A 19,229-nucleotide genomic window follows, 5' to 3' on the forward strand; every position below is an offset into this window, starting at 1 on the left:
AGGAAGAACATTTATTTATTTACGATACATTATTCATTCACAAAGAAAATTGGTGTCCTTAAAGGTTGGATTTTTCCTAATTTTTTAAATTAAGGCATTAAGTTCAGTTTCCAAAAGATGATTTTTTATTCCTCTTTTTAGTCAACTTTAGCATGGGTGTCTAAACTTATGCATAGCACTGTAGATAGATAGATAGACAGACATATAGATAGATAGATAGATAGATAGATAGATAGATAGATAGATAGATAGATAGATAGATAGATAGATAGATAGATAGATAGATAGATAGATAGATAGATAGATAGATAGATAGATAGATAGATAGATAGATAGATAGATAGATAGATAGATAGATAGATAGATAGATAGATAAATAGATAGATAGGATTAAATACAATATATATACTACAGGTTTTCTTTTTTTACTGGCTGAATGTTTTGTGCCCAAGATTTAATTAGATTGTTTTAAAGATTTATGAATACATTTCTCTCTGGTTTTGTTTGGCAGCTGTAGTACGTTTATGATTAGAAGAACATTAGAACACAATCTGAAAAAAGCTTTGTAAAGCAGAAGTTAAAATCACAAAATTAAAAATAAATAATTACAAAAGCACAGTATAAATTTTAACTGGTAAGATGAATCTGAACTTAGTAATTGACAGTATATTAGACTACATTTGATTTTCCCATTACAATAGTCCCTTTACAGTTATTGCTATCATAAAAATACACACGGGTTTAAAATTCTAAATAAGGCACATCTAATGTCCAAATAACAAATATTTTAGTGTATATATATATATTCAATTCTTTCAATTCAAACACATTTAACACAATTATACAAATGGACAGTTCCTTTAAAGACATCATATTTTCCCCCAATAAATATTCCTTATTTTTCCTTCTACTTTTTTTCTTTTGTGTTAATACCCACCAACACATAGCCTAAAAACACACATGATTAGAACAATTACCAAAAAGTACATAGACACTTTTACATATGATTTAAGGGGGAAAAGACAAAAAACAATAAATAAATAGTAATAAAAATTTAACATTAACATATTTTTATCAAACTCTTATAATGACACATAATTCCTAATAGTTATTCAAGTAATATTATTTGAATATCAAATATTCAATATTAAATAAGTAAATAAATAAAATAACAAATAACTAGAAATAAAAGGGAGGGAGGGTTATATAAAAATGTAGTTAATGTAGGCTAATATATATTCCTTTATTTTATGGAATATTCTTTGATTTTAGAGTTGCACATATCTTTTCAAAATGTATGTCACAAACGCATAAAACAGCACAAAATATACGCTGTTTGATGGTGGATCGATTTGATCTATGATCGACCTCTAGGGCTGCTTCAGAAACGCGTGCACACGCAATTATCTAGACTAGATAAACCTGGATCAAATTAGTGAGATCGCGTGAGCTTCAATTACCTTTTATGGAACCACTTTAGCCCCAACTCATTTGTTAGGCTCATTCAAGTCCGGTTTTGGAGTTTAATCCCCGCTTTTCTAAGCGTCTTTTATGGAACAGCCCCTTGATCTTGTAATATATAATTTACTGCAGACAACTGACTTTGAATTTGTGCCATTTTGTTTTAATCATATTAATAAATAAAATAAAAATAAAAAATATTCAATCTAAAAATGTAGCCTATGTGAAATGTTTGCATACTAAACGAATAGATGTAACTTATAGCAAATTACTTATCTGTTTTGAATGAAAAACTGACTGTTGATCTGCATCAAGTTTTGCTACATAGTAAATATAGCAATTAAAAATCTGCAGGACACAGGCTAGGACACCTGTCTCATGCTGGAAGTGAAGACAAACCATATATCTGTATCACCAACAAGTATCTGATCATTTTCTCATGCTCATTTTTTTGCTATAAGAAACACAGTTACAGCAGTCAGAGAAAACGATACTCGGTTACTCACGTAACCTCGGTTCTCTCTAGAGAGGGAACGAGTATTGCGTAAGCTTGCTTACGCTGCGGGGAAAGTCTTCTTTTCTCGAGATACTGAAGCCAAAAATTATCCTTAATTTCATTTTTTGTCAACGCAGTGCAGCTGCGGGCAGCTGAGCTAGAGCGGCATACTGCGCGCTCATTGGCTGCCGCGCGGCAACTGCTTAAGCCTACCAGTGAGCCTGGCGTGACGTCACGCCCAATGAGGGCGCGCGCGCCCTAGCGCGTCACAGCCCGCCAGAATGGGCGGCGTCAGAGCATATATAAGGAAGGCTCGTAGGCTATATTCTCTGTTTTCTGTCGAATGAAGCGACACGAGCTACAGGCTTCAAGCACGGCAGGGAACGCAATACTCGTTCCCTCTCTAGAGAGAACCGAGGTTACGTGAGTAACCGAGTATCGTTCTCTTACGAGAGGTTCTCTCGTATTGCGTAAGCTTGCTTACGCTGCGGGAACCCCTTGTCCACGCCGTGCGAGCCTAACAATCACGTATGACTCTATGAAGAGCATAGAGGTGAAAAACAGGTGGCCAGCGGTGCGGGCCAACACATGTTCATAAGCACATCTAGGGAACGCAAGAACGGCAAGGCCGGTCTATGTATACTGACCCTGAGCGTGCAGCTCAACAGACAAGCTAGTCAATAGTACAACCTGCGCATATGGGCAGGACATGAACACGACTAGACTGACAGAAGTTTCGCCTGCAGAGCGGGAACTTCCAGGTTATAAAACCTAACAAAAGTGGAGGGGGACGCCCAGCCCGCCGCCATACAAATGTCATGAATGGAAATCCCGCTGGACCATGCCCACGATGAGGCCATGCCTCTGGTGGAATGAGCCCGTATGCCCAACGGACATTGCAGGTCTTTTGACGCATATGCTGCCGCAATAGCGTCCACTATCCATCTGGATAGCGTCTGTTTCGAGGCGGCGCGACCCTTAGCGCGCCCTCCAAACGAAACGAAAAGCTGCTCTGAGAGCCTGAAGGCTGCAGAGCGCGTGACATAACACCTTAACGCCCTGACCGGGCAAAGGCGGTTGACACCCTCCTCACTGCCGGATGACGGCAGGGCCGATAGGGTAATGACTTGAGCCCTAAAGGGAGTACCTAACACTTTGGGGACATAGCCGTGCTTCGGTTTGAGAATGGCTAACGAGTCGTTAGGTCCAAACTCGAGGCACGACGCGCTGACAGACAGCGCATGCAAATCGCCCACTCGTTTGACTGAAGCTAGAGCTAGCAGAAAAACGGTTTTAAGCGTCAAGTATTTCAACTCCACAGAGTCCAAAGGCTCGAACGGATGCACTTTCAGGGACTCTAGGACCAGGGACAGGTCCCAAATAGGGACTGACGGGGGCCGGGGAGGGTTCATCCTCCTGGCCCCTCGCAGAAAACGGGTGATGAGTTCATCCCTGCCCAGTGAGCGGCCGCGCGCCGAATCGGCGAACGCTGCTATGGCCGCGACGTAAACCTTGAGCGTGGAGGGGGACCTGCCCGCGTCCAACATCTCTTGGAGAAAGTTCAATACCTGTGGGACTCCACAGGACTGAGCATTAGAACCCATTTCCACACACCATTTGTTAAACACTGACCATTTAGACGCATAGAGCCGCCTCGTCGAGGGGGCTCTGGACTGCGTGATCGTGTTAATTACCCCTTCTGGCAGATCAACGAATATCCGTTGATTTCCCACGCATGCAGAGACCAGTGCTCTGGATGGGGATGCAGAATCGACCCTCGAGCTTGAGAGAGAAGATCTCTCCTCACCGGGATCGGCCATGGGGCTGTGTCTGTCAGCCTCATCAGCTCGGAAAACCATGGTTGGTTTTCCCAGCGCGGGGCTATGAGGAGCGCTGCGCAGTTCGTCTCCCTGATCCTCGCTAGCACTTGAGGCAGCATCGAGATCGGGGGGAACGCATACAGCGGAACGCTGGGCCATGTTTGGGCCAGCGCGTCCTCGTGTTTCGAGAAAAACCTCTGGCACTGAGCGTTCTCGCTCGCGGCGAAGAGGTCGATCTCCGCTTTGCCAAAGCGATGCCAAAGCGCTTGGACCGTCTGGCGGTGTAGAGACCATTCCCCTGGGGGAACGTTGTCCCTGGACAGTCTGTCCGGGCCGTCGTTGAAGCGACCGGGTACATGAGCTGCCCTTAGGGAGCGCAGCGGGCCCTGAGCCCAGGATAGGAGGCGCTCTGTGAGAGCGCGCAGGGCTCTGGATCTGATTCCGCCCTGGCGGTTCACGTAAGACACTACTGACATATTGTCCGAGCGGACTAGCACATGGTGTCCCCGTAGGAGTGGTAGAAAGTGCTTCAGCGCTTTCTCGACCGCCAGCATCTCTAGACAGTTTATGTGAAGGCTTTTCTCCGTATTCGACCACCGGCCGCAAATCGGACTGCCCTCGTGAGTCGCTCCCCAACCCATGTTGGACGCATCTGTCGAGACCACTTTGCGGTGTGCGATGACCCCCATCGACACTCCCCGCTGAAACCATTCGGCCGCCAGCCAGGGCTGCAGGGCTGAGACGCAGCGCTGAGTCACTCTGACTGGTGCACGGCCCGAAATCCATGCTTTGCGGGACACTTCCGACTTTAGCCAGCACTGAAGCGGGCGCATTCGAAGTAAACCCAGCTGCAGGACCGCTGCGGCTGACGCCATATGGCCCAAAAGCCTCTGAAAGGTTTTTAGGGGAAAAACTTTTCCCACCTGAACGGAAGCGGCGAGGTGCCGAACACGGCGCGCGCGCTGTGTTGACAGTCTGGCCGTCATCGCCGCCGAATCCAGATCTATACCCAGGAAAGTGATAGACTGGCTGGGGGTTATAGAGCTCTTGTCCCAGTTCACGGAAAGACCCAGGCTTTCCAAATGACCGAGAAGCGCTTTCTTGTGAGAAACTAGTTCCTCTGTTGACTGCGCTATAATGAGCCAATCGTCCAGATAGTTCAGAATTCGCATCCCTTTCGATCTCAGGGGTGCGAGGGCCGCGTCCATGCACTTCGTAAAAGTACGGGGTGCCAGGGACAAGCCGAACGGCAGGACGGTGTACTGATATGCCTGACCGTCGAAGGCGAATCTCAAGAATGGCCTGTGACGGGGAATAATCTGAATCTGAAAATACGCGTCTTTCAGATCGAGAGAGATGAACCAGTCCCCCGGGCGAATCTGCGCGAGGATTTGACCGGTCGTGAGCATTTTGAACGGTCGTTTCACGAGCGCTTTGTTCAAATATCTCAGATCTAGTATAGGTCTGAGCGCTCCGCCCTTCTTGGGTACGAGGAAATAGCGGCTGTATAAGCCTGCCTCGGCAGCCAGAGGGTGAACCCGTTCTATGGCACCTTTGTGCAGTAAATTCGCTATCTCTGTGTGAAGCAGATGGGCTGCATCTGCTTTCACTTGTGTCTCGACCCGGGCGCGAAAACGCGGGGGGCGGCGAGCGAATTGAAGCGAATAGCCCTTTATCACTGTGTTTAATACCCATTCCGACATTCCCGGAATAGCTTTCCATGCATTCGCACTCATAGCTAGGGGTCGGATAGCCTCCGGGTCCCGCCCGCCGCACAGCGCGGGACGGGGAGCCTGTGGCGGTATGTGCGCGAGTCGCGCAGTGACAGTGAGGGGAGACGGGGGCTCGCTGATAGCGGCAGCCGGCTGAATGACGCTGTGAGAGAGCGTTTTGAGCAACGGCTCGCGGCGCGGAAGCGGGGCGGGCTCGTGAGTGTGTACATGAGAGCGTGCGTGCTGTATAGCGGGCACAGGACTCTTTATTAACGCACAGCCGGCGGTGGAGTGCTTTCGTCCCCGAATGTGTGAGGCAGAGCGGGCACTGTGTAGGTGTGAGCACTGGGTTGTGGGCACGTGACCTACAGCTAACACTCGAGCGGCCGTAGCGCGCTTTATGTGAGTGCACTCTGTGGGGTACACAGGGGGGATTGTGCTTGTGTGTAGTGATGAGCACTGGGGTGTGGGCATGTTTACTACACTCATAGCACTGACGGCGTGAGCCGGATGACCAGATTTTACACTCTTTATTCGATTTATCTGGGTCGCCGTAAAAACGGCGTTTGTGTGCAGGCGAGAGAGTTGAGAAACTGGCTCGTTGGCTGCGGTGGACACTACTGCAGTAGCCTTTATCAAGGGGACTGGCAGAGGGATACAGGTTAGCTTCGACGGCGGTCCGGCCGCGGCGGGACTCAACCGTCTTTTCCTCCTTGCGAGTGCTAGGAGGATTTCGCAGGCTCGGTTTTCAGCGAAACTCTAGGCCGGGGACCCCGCGGGGGTGGCGGCCTGTGTTGGCTGGTGGAGCGGGACCTGGGTCGGCCGCGCTGACGCTGCTGCGATGCTGGAGGTCGGGAGGGGCGCCGCGTGGGACTGCGTGCAGGAGGCTGAGTTTTAGAGCGGCCTGCAGCGGAGCTCGAGCGGCGGGGCAGGAAGAGGTTCATGGCCTGTGACGCCTTCTGAACTTCCGAGAAGCTGTCCACGAGGCCACTTACCGCGGGGCCGAAGAGGCCGGCGGGTGAGAGCGGGGCGTTGAGAAAAACGGACCGCTCTTGCTCTCCCATGTCGGCTAGCGTTAGCCAGAGGTGGCGCTCAATGACAGTCAGCGCAGCCATAGATCGTCCGATCGCTTGGGCTGCTGTTTTCGTCGTGCGAAGAGAGAGATCCGTCGCACTGCGCAGGTCGGTCAAAGCAGATTTATCAAGTTTTCCCTCGTCGAGCTGGCTGAGGAGGTCGGCTTGAAAAACTTGTAAAACCGCCATTGTGTGCAGGGCTGAGGCGGCTTGCCCAGCGGCGGAGAAAGCGCGGCTGGCAAACGCCGAAGTAGTCCTGCAGGCCTTGGACGGAAGGGCAGTCTTTGAGCGCCATCTCGCGGATGGGGGGCAAAGATGCGCTGCAACCGCTGGTTCGACCGGTGGGATCCGGTCATACCCTTTCTCCTTGGCTCCGTCTACGCGAGAGAGAGTAGATGAGGCCGGAGAACGGAGTCTGGCCGAAACTGGAGCGTCCCAGGATTTGGTAAGCTCCTCGTGAAGCTCCGGCAGAAAAGGCGCTGGCCTGGACACTGGAGCTCGTCGACTGGCGGGCAGGAAGCACCCGTCGAGTCTGTTGGGCGGAGTCACCGCTGGCGGGGACCATTCGAGGCCCAGGTGTTCGACTGCTGCCGTGAGGAGGCGGAGAAGCTCGGCGTCCACACTGGCGTGAGTCCTGCTGGACGCTCTGGTGGAGGAGGCGGAGCGGACAGAACCGGACCATTCCTCGCTGTCCGACGCCATTAGTGAGCACGTGTCCAGTAGCGCGTCATCATCCGCTTCATCCCCTGAGGCGACGGCATCGAGGGCGTGAGCCGTCGGCTGCGCGTCGGGAAGCGGGGGCGGAGAAGGAGAGAGCGAGGCTCGCGGGAGAGGCTCCGGCGAGGCCTTGGCTCGAGTCTCGGGCTCCGGTGGTCGCTGCGAGCGGCGTTTCTTCTTACGCGGCCCGAGGACAGTTGGAGCAGGTTCCGCGAAGAGGGCGAGTCGAGCCCGCAGGGTCGACATCGGCAGCTCTTCACAGAAAGCGCAGCCGCCCGTGGAAAGCGCGACGGCTGCGTGGTCCTGGCCCAGGCAGAGAGCGCAGAGAAGATGGCGGTCTCCGTCGCTGAGCGCGGAGCGGCATGAGCCGCACGTGGTGCGAGGCATTTGCAACAACGCCTCTGCTCTTTTAGAAAGTGCTGCGGAAGCAAGAACACACACAAAAAGAGCTTGCAAAGGATATTCGCCGGATAGCTGAGCTGGCACGGCAGGCTGAAGGCGGCGAAGATCGTCCGGCTTCCTCAGGCTGACCTAAGCTGGCTCGTTAGCTGGGCCTTGAAGGACAACGGCGACGGCTTCCTCTCCGAGATCAGCGATGCGAGTGCTTCGCTGAAAAGACAGAAATCAGAGAATATAGCCTACGAGCCTTCCTTATATATGCTCTGACGCCGCCCATTCTGGCGGGCTGTGACGCGCTAGGGCGCGCGCGCCCTCATTGGGCGTGACGTCACGCCAGGCTCACTGGTAGGCTTAAGCAGTTGCCGCGCGGCAGCCAATGAGCGCGCAGTATGCCGCTCTAGCTCAGCTGCCCGCAGCTGCACTGCGTTGACAAAAAATGAAATTAAGGATAATTTTTGGCTTCAGTATCTCGAGAAAAGAAGACTTTCCCCGCAGCGTAAGCAAGCTTACGCAATACGAGAGAACCTCTCGTAAGAGAACTATCATTAAGAAGTCATGGATCAAGAGCCCAAATAAAGCAAACAATGATCACAGTAATAATAAATACATAAATAAATAATTTAATTCAGTATTAATGTCAAGTCTGTTTTTTTTTTACCCAAAGAATATTTAATTAACTGACATTATGCATTCACATACTTGTATATTTCCTGTGATGTGTTGTTACTCAATCAGAAATTATAATGCTCATGTTGTCTGAATTCTGTTTTCTTGTCTTTTATCCTGAATTTTCTTCAGCACACGATCAACTACAAGAGGAGAAGAGAAAAATACAACATGGTGAATCTGTCTTTATTAAGTTATTAATTAATTGCTCATTTAAAGTCTGTTTACCACCATAAAATATCTACTTAACAGACTGTGTATTAATTTAGTTTGTGTTTATCTTGGGTTCTATAAATGGTTATATTATAATTAATCAGTCACTGTAGTGTCCAAACTTCTGATCCTAACTGATTAGATTTTGGACAAAGATGAATAGATGAGTTTAAGTTTATTCATGCATTCATATATTCTTAAGTTATCACTTGTATTCTTCATTTTCATTCTTTTATATTAGGATGAATATTGTTCACCCAAAAAGAACATTTTCATTAGCCTAGAAATCTAGACGCACCCTAGCGGCAGCAAAATGTATTTCGCAGCCAGGTACGTCTAGCAACTCTCAATAAACCTTCTCGCTGCAAAAACCCAGATTGGGTCAGGCCAATCACGTTGTGTATAGAGTAGGCGGGGGCGGGCTTAACATACACAACAGAGTTGCGACGGTTACCTGGCTGCTGCTACTTGAAAACAAAGAATGGCGGCTGCTGATGGAGAACAACGGTCTTTCGAATCGGCTTTGGCCGCGACTCTGGAGGACTTGGAGTTAATTTTTTCTTTGAGAAAAGAGCAAAGAACGGCACTTAAGTCATTCTTAAAAAAAGGAAGATGTGTTCGTCGTTTTGCCGGCCAGATATGGCAAAAGTTGAATCTATAAACTAAGCTCCGCTGTTGGGAAAACGCTCTGGTTGGTTGAAGCGCTGTCCTATTACGTGCAGAGGGAATTTGAAAGACAGCCGTTTATCCCGCCCCTCGGAGTGAGCCGTGACTATGGTGAGTTTCCAGACCTAACATCTTGATGTAGGTCTGGCTTGCCAGGCTACATTTTCATGTCTTTCCAACCCTGTTTTTATTGTTCTATAAAAAAAAAATATTGAGATGTTATAATTAACATACATATGTATGTATGTGTCATTTTAAACGATGTCAAGATTTATTTCAATATAAATTCCAGACACACACATAAAATAAAGGGACTTTCCTCCCAAGGCTGGAAGAACGTCTCCGGTTACTTTCGTAACCTCGGTTCCCTGAAAGGCAAGGAACGAGACATTACGGATGTCGTATATGGGAACTCCTCTCATCCTTCACTTCTGCTGAAATCTTATAGGCTAACGCCAGCAGAGCTGGCCAATTGACGCAAATATGCAAATACTGAAACACCGTTGCAGTTATAATGCAAGTGCAGCGTCAATTCCCTTCAGAATCGAACAAACGCTAAATCAATAGCGAACACGGCGGCGAGCGTAATGTCTCGTTCCTTGCCTTTCAGGGAACCGAGGTTACGAAAGTAACCGGAGACGTTCCCTATCAAGGCTACGGAACTCGACATTACGGATGTCGTATATGGGAACTGTATAGAATCCCGCCGTGGCAGCAAACCGGTGAAAACAGACCCAATACAAACCTCCCAGAATGTAAGCGCCTGATAGGCCGAGATTGACCAATAGTGAACCTCTAACCTCCGATAGGTCCAAAGGGACCAATCACAAGCTCACAAACACTACCGGAATTTGCATATCCCGGGAAGTATAAATGGGGGAAGGTTGCACTGTAGACCAACAGGGCAACAACAACAGAGAAAGCCAACGCATAGCGGTGACAATAGTACAACACACAATAGCACACAGAACAACTCATGAGCAAAGCGCAGAGCAGCTCTCTAATGCTGTGTAAATGATCAACTCACCGAAAGCACTCGAGACGCTACAGAGGGCAAATCCAACTTGTAAAATCTGGCAAACGTGTTCTGAGAAGACCAGCCAGCCGCAAGACATAAATCCTGAATAGACATACCCTTAGTCCAAGCCCACGAGGAGGCAATCGCCCTAGTCGAATGAGCCTTGATGTTCAGGGGACAGTCCTGTCCCAGACAATCATAAGCCAAAACAATAGCGTCCACAATCCAGTGAGCAAGCCTCTGTTTAGAGACCCCCCGTCCCTTGTTGCATCCACCAAAGCACACAAACAGCTGGTCCGATTGTCGAAACGCGGCCGAGCGAGAAATGTATTCTCGGAGCGTTCTGACCTGGCAAATAGCACTCTGAGCATCCGAACCCTGAGAGGTTGATGGCTCAGCGGACAGGGCAGGCAGAGAAACGATCTGCGCTCTGAACGGGGTATTGAGCGACTTAGGAACGTAACCCGGCCTCGGTCTGAGAATAACATTACAGTTTCCCGGTCCAAAGCGAATACAATCTTCACTTACAGAGAAAGCCTGTAAATCCCCGACCCGTTTCGCCGAGGCGAGAGCGAGAAGCAGAGCCGTTTTTAGCGATAGCTCCTTAATGGCAATCGCGGCAAGGGGCTCGAAAGGCGGTCGTGACAAAGCCTCCAAGACCAAAGCTAAGTCCCACGGCGGCACAGAAGGCGGCCGAGCAGGGCACAATCTCCTAGCTCCCCTGAGGAACCATGTCACCGATGCATGTCTACCGATAGACTGTCCGTCAACAGGGGGGTGAAACGCGGCAATAGCGGCCAGGTATACCTTCAGAGTGGATGGTAGGCTCCCTTCATCCATCTTATACTGAAGGAAGCGTAGAATATCCGACACAGAACAGTCCGCTGGGTCTAAACCGACATCCTGACACCATTTAGAGAATACAACCCACTTCAGAGCATACAAACGCCTGGTGGACGGAGCTCGCGCCTCTGCGATAGTATTCAAAACTCGCGAATGCAGCGCGTCCCGCTCGCTCAGCGACCCTGCAGCGGCCACACGTGGAGGCTCCACAGCCCGGGGCTGGGATGCCAAATCGTTCCGCCCGCCTGAGACAGAAGGTCCTTCCTGAGCGGAATCTCCCATGGCTGCCCTGCTAGTAACTCTATCAAATCCGCGAACCAGGGCTGATTCGGCCAGTTCGGGGCTACCAGAGTCACCGCCGCCTTCTCCTCCCTGATTTTGCACAACACCATGGGCAAAACTTTCACCGGAGGAAAAGCATAGAGACAGACTCTCGGCCATCGTGCAGTCAGCGCGTCCACCTCCCGAGGGGAACGGGACAGCGAGAAGAACATCTGACAGTGCGTGTTCTCGCTCGTCGCAAAGAGGTCGACCTCCGCCCTGCCAAAACGATTCCAAATCAGCTGAACCGTCCCGGGGTGAAGCCTCCACTCCCCTTGGGGAATCCCTTTTCTCGAGAGCATATCCGCCCCGCGATTTAGAACACCAGGGATGTGCGCCGCTCTCACCGAGAGGAAAAACCGGTCCGCCCATAGCAGAAGGGATTCCGCCTGCCTGAATAGGGCTTTGGAATGTACACCGCCCTGGCGATTTATGTACGAGACCACAGAAGTGGTCAGAGTTGAAGCGGTCTCATATGCAGCAGCCCCAGATGACATACCGAAGATGCCGCTGCCATCCGTCCCAGTAGTCTCTGAAACTCTTTCAGTGGGACGAGCCTGCCCGGTCTGAGGAGACCGAGAGAAGAACTCAGAGCCTCCGCTCGCTCGGGGGAGAGGCGCGCTCCCATTCTCACCGAATCCAAGCACACTCCCAGGAATGTTGTCGTCTGGCTCGGTGTGAGCACACTTTTTTGGACGTTCACCCTCAAACCAAGCATCTCTAAGTGTCGAAGGAGGGCATTCACATGGCTGATCAGCGTTTCTCTCGACTGAGCGAGAATTAGCCAGTCGTCCAGATAGTTCAAGACGCGCATTCCGCTCGATCTGAGGGGTGAAAGTGCCACGTCTACACATTTCGAAAACGTTCGGGGGGCTAGGGCCAGTCCAAACGGAAGCACCGTATATTGGTACGCCGAATCCTCGAACGCAAACCTCAGGAATCGTCTGTGACGCTTCACTATCTGAATATGAAAATAAGCGTCCTTTAAATCCACTGAAGCGAACCAATCCCCGGGGCGAATTTGCGCCAGGATTTGTTTCAGTGTTGTCATCCTGAAGGCGCGCTTGTGAAGCGCTCTGTTGACAGGTCTCAGATCCAGAATGGGACGGAGACCCCCTCCCTTCTTCGGCACGACGAAGTAGCGGCTGTAGAACCCGCTTTCCCGCTCGCTCGGGGGAACTGGTTCTATAGCCTTCTTTTCGAGCAAGCTGCACACTTCCTGCCTCAGCACATGAGCGTTTTGGGGCAAAGTTAATGACTGAATTACGCCGCGGAAGCGGGGTGGTCTGCGTTTGAACTGAAGCGTGTACCCGTGCCGAATTATATTCAACACCCACGGTGAAATGCCCGGAATAGCTTCCCATGCTGCCTGAAAACGACTGAGCGTGGGCTGATCTAAACCTGCGGTCATCGCCGCTGCGGTCATGGCCGCTGTGTGAGTGCTGGGGGTAGCTATTGACCGTGGCTCTGCGCTGCTCGAAGGCAGGGCGAGTAACACAGTGTGTGGTGCAAGAGGAGAAAAAAGCTCTGTTTGTGAAGTAGTGATTTGTTTTATTGCAACAGCATTGTTTACATTTACATTTACAACACAACTGCACGCGTCGCTCGCAGAACTCCGAGGGACCAAGTGCATTAGAGCGCGCCGCTTGGACGCGGGGCCGAACTGGCGCTTTCTCCTCCTCTTGCCCGAGCGGTCAGGAAGACTGCTTGGGCCTCGCAGGCGGCGCGGTGGGCTTCCTGCGCGGGCTCCTCTGCGTCCTCCTGTTACCCGCCCCCTGCCACTGACCGCTACGGCCCCTACGGGCGTCCCGTCCCGGGCGAGGCGCTGTTTGACTCCTGGCCGCAGCCTGTGGTTGGCGGCCTGAGGCTGAGGACGAACATGAGCGCGGCTGTGGCGGCGGCGGCGGGGGCGCTCTCCGGGGAATAACGTGGCTCATAACCTTGGCCTTCTTTTGCGTCTCCGAGTAACGCTCGGTGACTTTCTCCATCGCGTCACCGAACAGGCCTGCAGGGGAAATGGGCGCATTCAGGAGCGTCTTCCTGTCGGCTTCCTGTACGTCCGACAAAGTGAGCCACAGATGTCTGTGGAGGACCACGAGGAAGCCCATAGAGCGGCCAATCGCCTGGGCCGAGCGCTTCGTGGCCAGGAGCGCGAGGTCCGTGGCCGAACGGAGATCCCGGATGGCGTCAGCGTCAATAGAGGCGGCGCCATCCAGAGACTTCAGCTGCTTTGCCTGTAGCACTTGGAGAAGGGCCATGGCATGCAGCGCGGATACCGCCTCCCCCGCGGCACCGAAGGCCTTGTTAGCCTGGTGGGCCGTAAATCTGCAGGCTCGGGACGGCAGGCTGCGGTCCGAGCCCAGGGCGGGAGCCGACGGGCAGAGGTGAGCGGCGACGGTCTCCTCGACGGGGGGGATGCTGAGGTAACCGTGGTCCCCCGCATCGTCCACGGGGGCAAACATGGCCTGGGTGGAAGTGAGGGTGCGCGCCGATTGCGGGGCCGCCCACGACTTCACCACGTGCTCATGCACGTCGGGGAAAAACGGTGTTCCTCTCTTCGAAGCGGCCTGGCGGCGGCTCGATTGCAGGAACCACGAATCCAGCTTGCTCTTTGATGGTTCATCAGGAGCTTTCCACTCGAGGTCCAGTTCCTCAACGGCCTTCGAGAGGACACGAAAGAGCTCGTCCTGTAGGTCCGCCGGGGAGTCCTGCCCCGCGGCCGCGTGCGCGGCCTGCTCCGCACCCCAGTCGATCTCGGAGGCCGACAGCGACATGGAGTCGTCCTCCTCACTCACCCCGAAGGAAATGAAGTCGGCGACGTCGCGCGGGGGTTGAAAGGTGGGGTCGGGGAAGCTCACCGGGGAGCGGACCTCGACTCCACGGTTTGGGGGGGGGGCTACCAGCGGCTCGGCGGCGGCGGTAGGCCCAATCCCCGCTATTGCGCGAGCTTCCTCCCTCCTGGCTCTGAGGACTCGGAGGGGCATGTCCGCGCAGAGGTCGCAGGACCCTCCGTCCCCGAGGGCTGACTCGGCATGGGCCAGCCCCAAGCACGCGATGCAAAACAGGTGCGTGTCGGTGGGGGCGATGGGGGCCGAGCACAGGTTACAGGTAGCTGCCATCGGATGCAGGAGACAGTGTAAGTATCTCCGACGCAACTTCGACGACGGCGAATATATTCCAGTATTTTGAAGTATCAGCTTTCTAGCACACGATTTAAGCTTGGAGAGAGAGATTCTGAAGGGAATTGACGCTGCACTTGCATCATAACTGCAACGGTGTTTCAGTATTTGCATATTTGCGTCAATTGGCCAGCTCTGCTGGCGTTAGCCTATAAGATTTCAGCAGAAGTGAAGGATGAGAGGAGTTCCCATATACGACATCCGTAATGTCGAGTTCCGTAGCCTTGATAGGGAACTGGCCTCAACTTGATTTGGAAGAGATAGAAACCTGTGACATTATACTCTGAGTGGTTCCTGACTCAAATTTATGCGTTTATATCAACATTCATTCAACGCTGAAATGAGTTCACAGCAGTCAGATGGTACAGGGGGCTGTTCCATAAAAGCCGCTTAGAAAAGCGGGGATTAAACTCCAAAACCGGACTTGAATGAGCCTAACAAATGAGTTGGGGCTAAAGTGGTTTCATAAAAGGTAATTGAAGCTCACGCAATCTCACTAATTTGATCCAGGTTTATCTAGTCTAGATAATTGCGTGTGCACGCATTTCTTAAGCAGCCCTAGAGGTCGATCGTGGATCAAATCGATCCACCATCAAACAGCGTATATTTTGTGCTGTTTTATGCGTTTGTGACATGTTTTTTTCCCCCTCAGTGCAAAACTGACATTTTACAGTTATATTCTCCATCTGTAAATGTTAGAAAGTCATGCAAATGTATCCATTTTTGCTGCTAATTTTCATATTGAACGAGCGCTGCTGCGCGCATGCGCGCCAAATAGGAGCGCAATAATTCTGACTAAAATATACATTTTGCTTGGAAAATTAATATGCGATATTTTATAACACTAGAAATATCTTCTAATGATAATAATTTATCTTTAGGATGTTGGATAAGTTGCAGTGAACTTCTACCGAACAGAAGTACTTCAGTGAAGTAGCCTATAATTCAGGGAATATTTTTTTTTTAAGAAACTAAATATATAAAGATACAAAATATAGTTTTGGGTATAGGACCTATGCTACTTAATAAAGATGATGTATACTTATTTAGAATGCTGAGAATTACAGCTTTTAATGCAATATTTTTTGGAGAAAGCAAGAATCCCCAGTTTTAAATGAGATTTAGTTTCTAAAGTACATTATGGAGAGGATAACATTAAATTAAGAGCAAATGTATACATTTTGAAAAGATATGTGCAACTCTAAAATCAAAAAATATATCCATAAAATAAAGGAATATATATTAGCCTACATTAACTACATTTTTATATAACCCTCCCTCCCTTTTATTTCTAGTTATTTGTTATTTTATTTATTTACTTATTTAATATTGAATATTTGATATTCAAATAATATTACTTGAATAACTATTAGGAATTATGTGTCATTATAAGAGTTTGATATAAATATGTTAATGTTAAATTTTTATTACTATATTTATTGTTTTTTGTCTTTTCCCCCTTAAATCATATGTAAAAGTGTCTATGTACTTTTTGGTTATTGTTCTAATCATGTGTGTTTTTAGGCTATGTGTTGGTGGGTATTAACACAAAAGAAAAAAAGTAGAAGGAAAAATAAGGAATATTTATTGGGGGAAAATATGATGTCTTTTGTCAATTTGTATAATTGTGTTAAATGTGTTTGAATTGAAAGACATAATAAAGTACATTCACCACTTGTCAACCACTTGTAAACTACAATTTAGAAGTTAAGTGCACTGAAATACTATTCTAATTACTAGTAAAAGCCTATACCTTTACAAGAAGCCTATTTCAGGGTTTTTCCTGGCTCAAAACAAGGCGGAGGTGCTAAAATCATAATAATGTATTTTAATTATGAGATAATTACATGCGTATTTATTTATTTTTTTTTGTAGATCATCATATAGCCTAATGTGTTTCCCATAGTTTTTTGTTGGTGGAGCTTGGTATCTCTAGGGGGGTCCGGGGGCATGCCCCCCCGGAAGAAAATTTTGTAAATTTGAAAGATAAATTCATTAATCTGGTGCACTTTGAGTCACCCAAATCCACTGTTAAAAATAAATAATCCATAAACCGCCTATATTCTTTGATTTAGCTATCTGCATCTGATCATCACATTACAATTATTCAAATTCTCAGTATTAAGCATGATAATATGGTAACCTATCACACTGAAGTAGGCTGCTTTAAAATGAACATTTATTTAAAATAATATTTTTTCTTTTGGCAAAATTACATTTCCTTAATAGCCTAAACAGAGACTTTACTCCCTTCAAGCTTAAATTGTCAATATTTCATTACATCACTGTTTGAAAACACTCAGAATAATTTTTTGTAAATTTTATTAAATGTATGCTCCATGTTTCATTTCAAATTCTTAAATTTGATAAATATATTCAATTAAAATAATTAGACACTATTGTTACCAATAAAATTAAATATTAAAATTAAAATTTACATTGAAAAATTATAACTATTAAATTAGATTATTTTAAATATTTTTGAATATACAAATAAGGAATGTTGAAAAGAATGATACTTTATGAAACTAGCGTTTTGTCATTCAACATTAACACTTGCTTGAGAAGTCGTTCTCATCGCTTTACATTAAAATGTTCCTACAGTGAAAATAGGAGTTGACTTGTCTTGTATTGTAACAATAATTATATTTTTTTTACAGTATCAGAAAAATGATCTGACCCCCTTCCAAAACTGATATTTCTGTCCCTTTGGGGGGTACTGGATCTTCATTGGTAGTATAGTACCCCCTGTAATTCGAACTATGTGTATCTCCCATAGTCTTCCACTGGTAGGCCTACCTGGGCTGCTCTGATGCCACAGCCAGTAGCCAGCTGTACCAGGTGTCAGATGCAGCCAAGGTCCTGGACCTGGGCGGATTTCTCGTGTTGACATACATCATTCCTTCCCCCGTGTGAGATGCTAAAGTCGCAGTTACAAAACGCGTGACTGTCCCCCACCCTGCTCCTCTTCAGAAAAGTAAACTCGCTGTCCCACTGATCGCGGTATTTACATGAGGGTTTTGGTTTTTTGGCAGGAGTGCCTTCCGTCTCCGTCATAGCGTCCATCATCCCTCTCTGTTTTTTTTTTTTTTTTTTTTTTCGCGTTGTCACTCATCATCTGACCTCACACACTAACCTCGCGACAACTGCCACCTACAGTAGAGCTCTACTGTAATGTATTTTTTTTTAACTCTGCCCGGGTATTATTATTTTTTTAATAACGCAGGTTAAAATACGGGAGATTTATGGGAAAATACTAATACGGGAGGACGGCGGGAAAGAAGGGTAAAATACGGGACTTTCCCGGCCAAAACGGGATACTTGACAGGTATGGACTTAAAGGGTTAGTTCACCCAAAAATGAAAATTCTGTCAGTAATTACTCACCCTCATGTTGTTCCAACCGCGTAAGACCTTCGTTCATCTTCGGAACACAAATTAAGATATTTTTGATTAAATCCAGAGCCCGTCTACGGAGAGCCTTGGCACTTCCTATTAGCCCCATTGTATAGATAGTTGGTTGCAGTTCCATTAGAATTCCACTGGGGGTGATCGCGAGCGAGTGCAGACTGAATGGAAGTCAATGGGGCTAAACGGCTAAATGTGTCTCTTTCACCCGATTCCCGTTGAGAAATCTCAGATTTTTTCAGATTTTATTGTAGGTTTTGCAAGTTCAACATGTAAAATTTGCCCAGTGGCCTCTTTCCATCATGGCCTCCTAATCCTCCCCATATACTGATTGGCTTCATCACTGTCTCCTCTCCACCAGTAAGCTGGTGTGTGGTGGGCGTTCTGGCGCAATATGGCTGCCGTCGCATCATCCAGGTGGATGCTGCACATTGGTGGTGGTTGAGGAGATTCCCCCTTCTATGTAAAGCGCTTTGAGTGTCGAGAAAAGCGCTATATAAATGTAACGAATTATTAATTATTATTATTATTTCTATCAGACGTCTAGAAAAGGTGTTATTGAGAATTAACAGAGGTTTAACTCTAATGTGTTTCATTTGAAGTCACCATAACAGTGATTCGTGTTTCCATTAGTTGGGCTCTTGACTCTTATTATATCTTTTGACTTTGTTTGGCCGCTGTGACAGTGTGTTTGTAAAACACATTTGCAGCAGCAAAAAAGCTGAAGTGAAATGAGATCAGGGGCCTATACCATGAAGCCGGTTTAGGTCAATATTATCTAGGTGGCTAGCCAGCTATGTTTCAGCTTAGAAAGTAGCTCGGCTTTAATCGGTGTTCGTTGCCATGGTATCTTACGCTGCACGGCTAACCTGCTCCGGGTCAGGCTATGTTCTGGATTCAAGATCTCAGACTGAAGTTTGACCAATCAGCTGAGAGCAAAGAAACATATAGGTGATGTAACTTATTCCAAGTGTCTGTTGCAATGACTTCACCTTTTCTTCCAAATCCGGTGGACATCTCAGCGCAGATTGTTAGACGAGCACTTCGTAGAGAAAGAGTTTTTAGCCAGACAAAATCCCCTTGCCTTAACTGATAGTTACTTGTATGAAAGATACAGATTTTCAGCGGAAGGAATTTCTTATCTTTGCGAACTTCTTGAGCTGCACATAAAGAATTTAACACGTCGAATTTATGCACTTACTGTACTGCAAATGGTATTGCGTTGCGTTGCGTTTTTT

The sequence above is a fragment of the Scardinius erythrophthalmus genome, assembly GCF_964197995.2.
Source record: "Scardinius erythrophthalmus genome assembly, chromosome: 1".
Taxonomy (NCBI): domain Eukaryota; kingdom Metazoa; phylum Chordata; class Actinopteri; order Cypriniformes; family Leuciscidae; genus Scardinius; species Scardinius erythrophthalmus.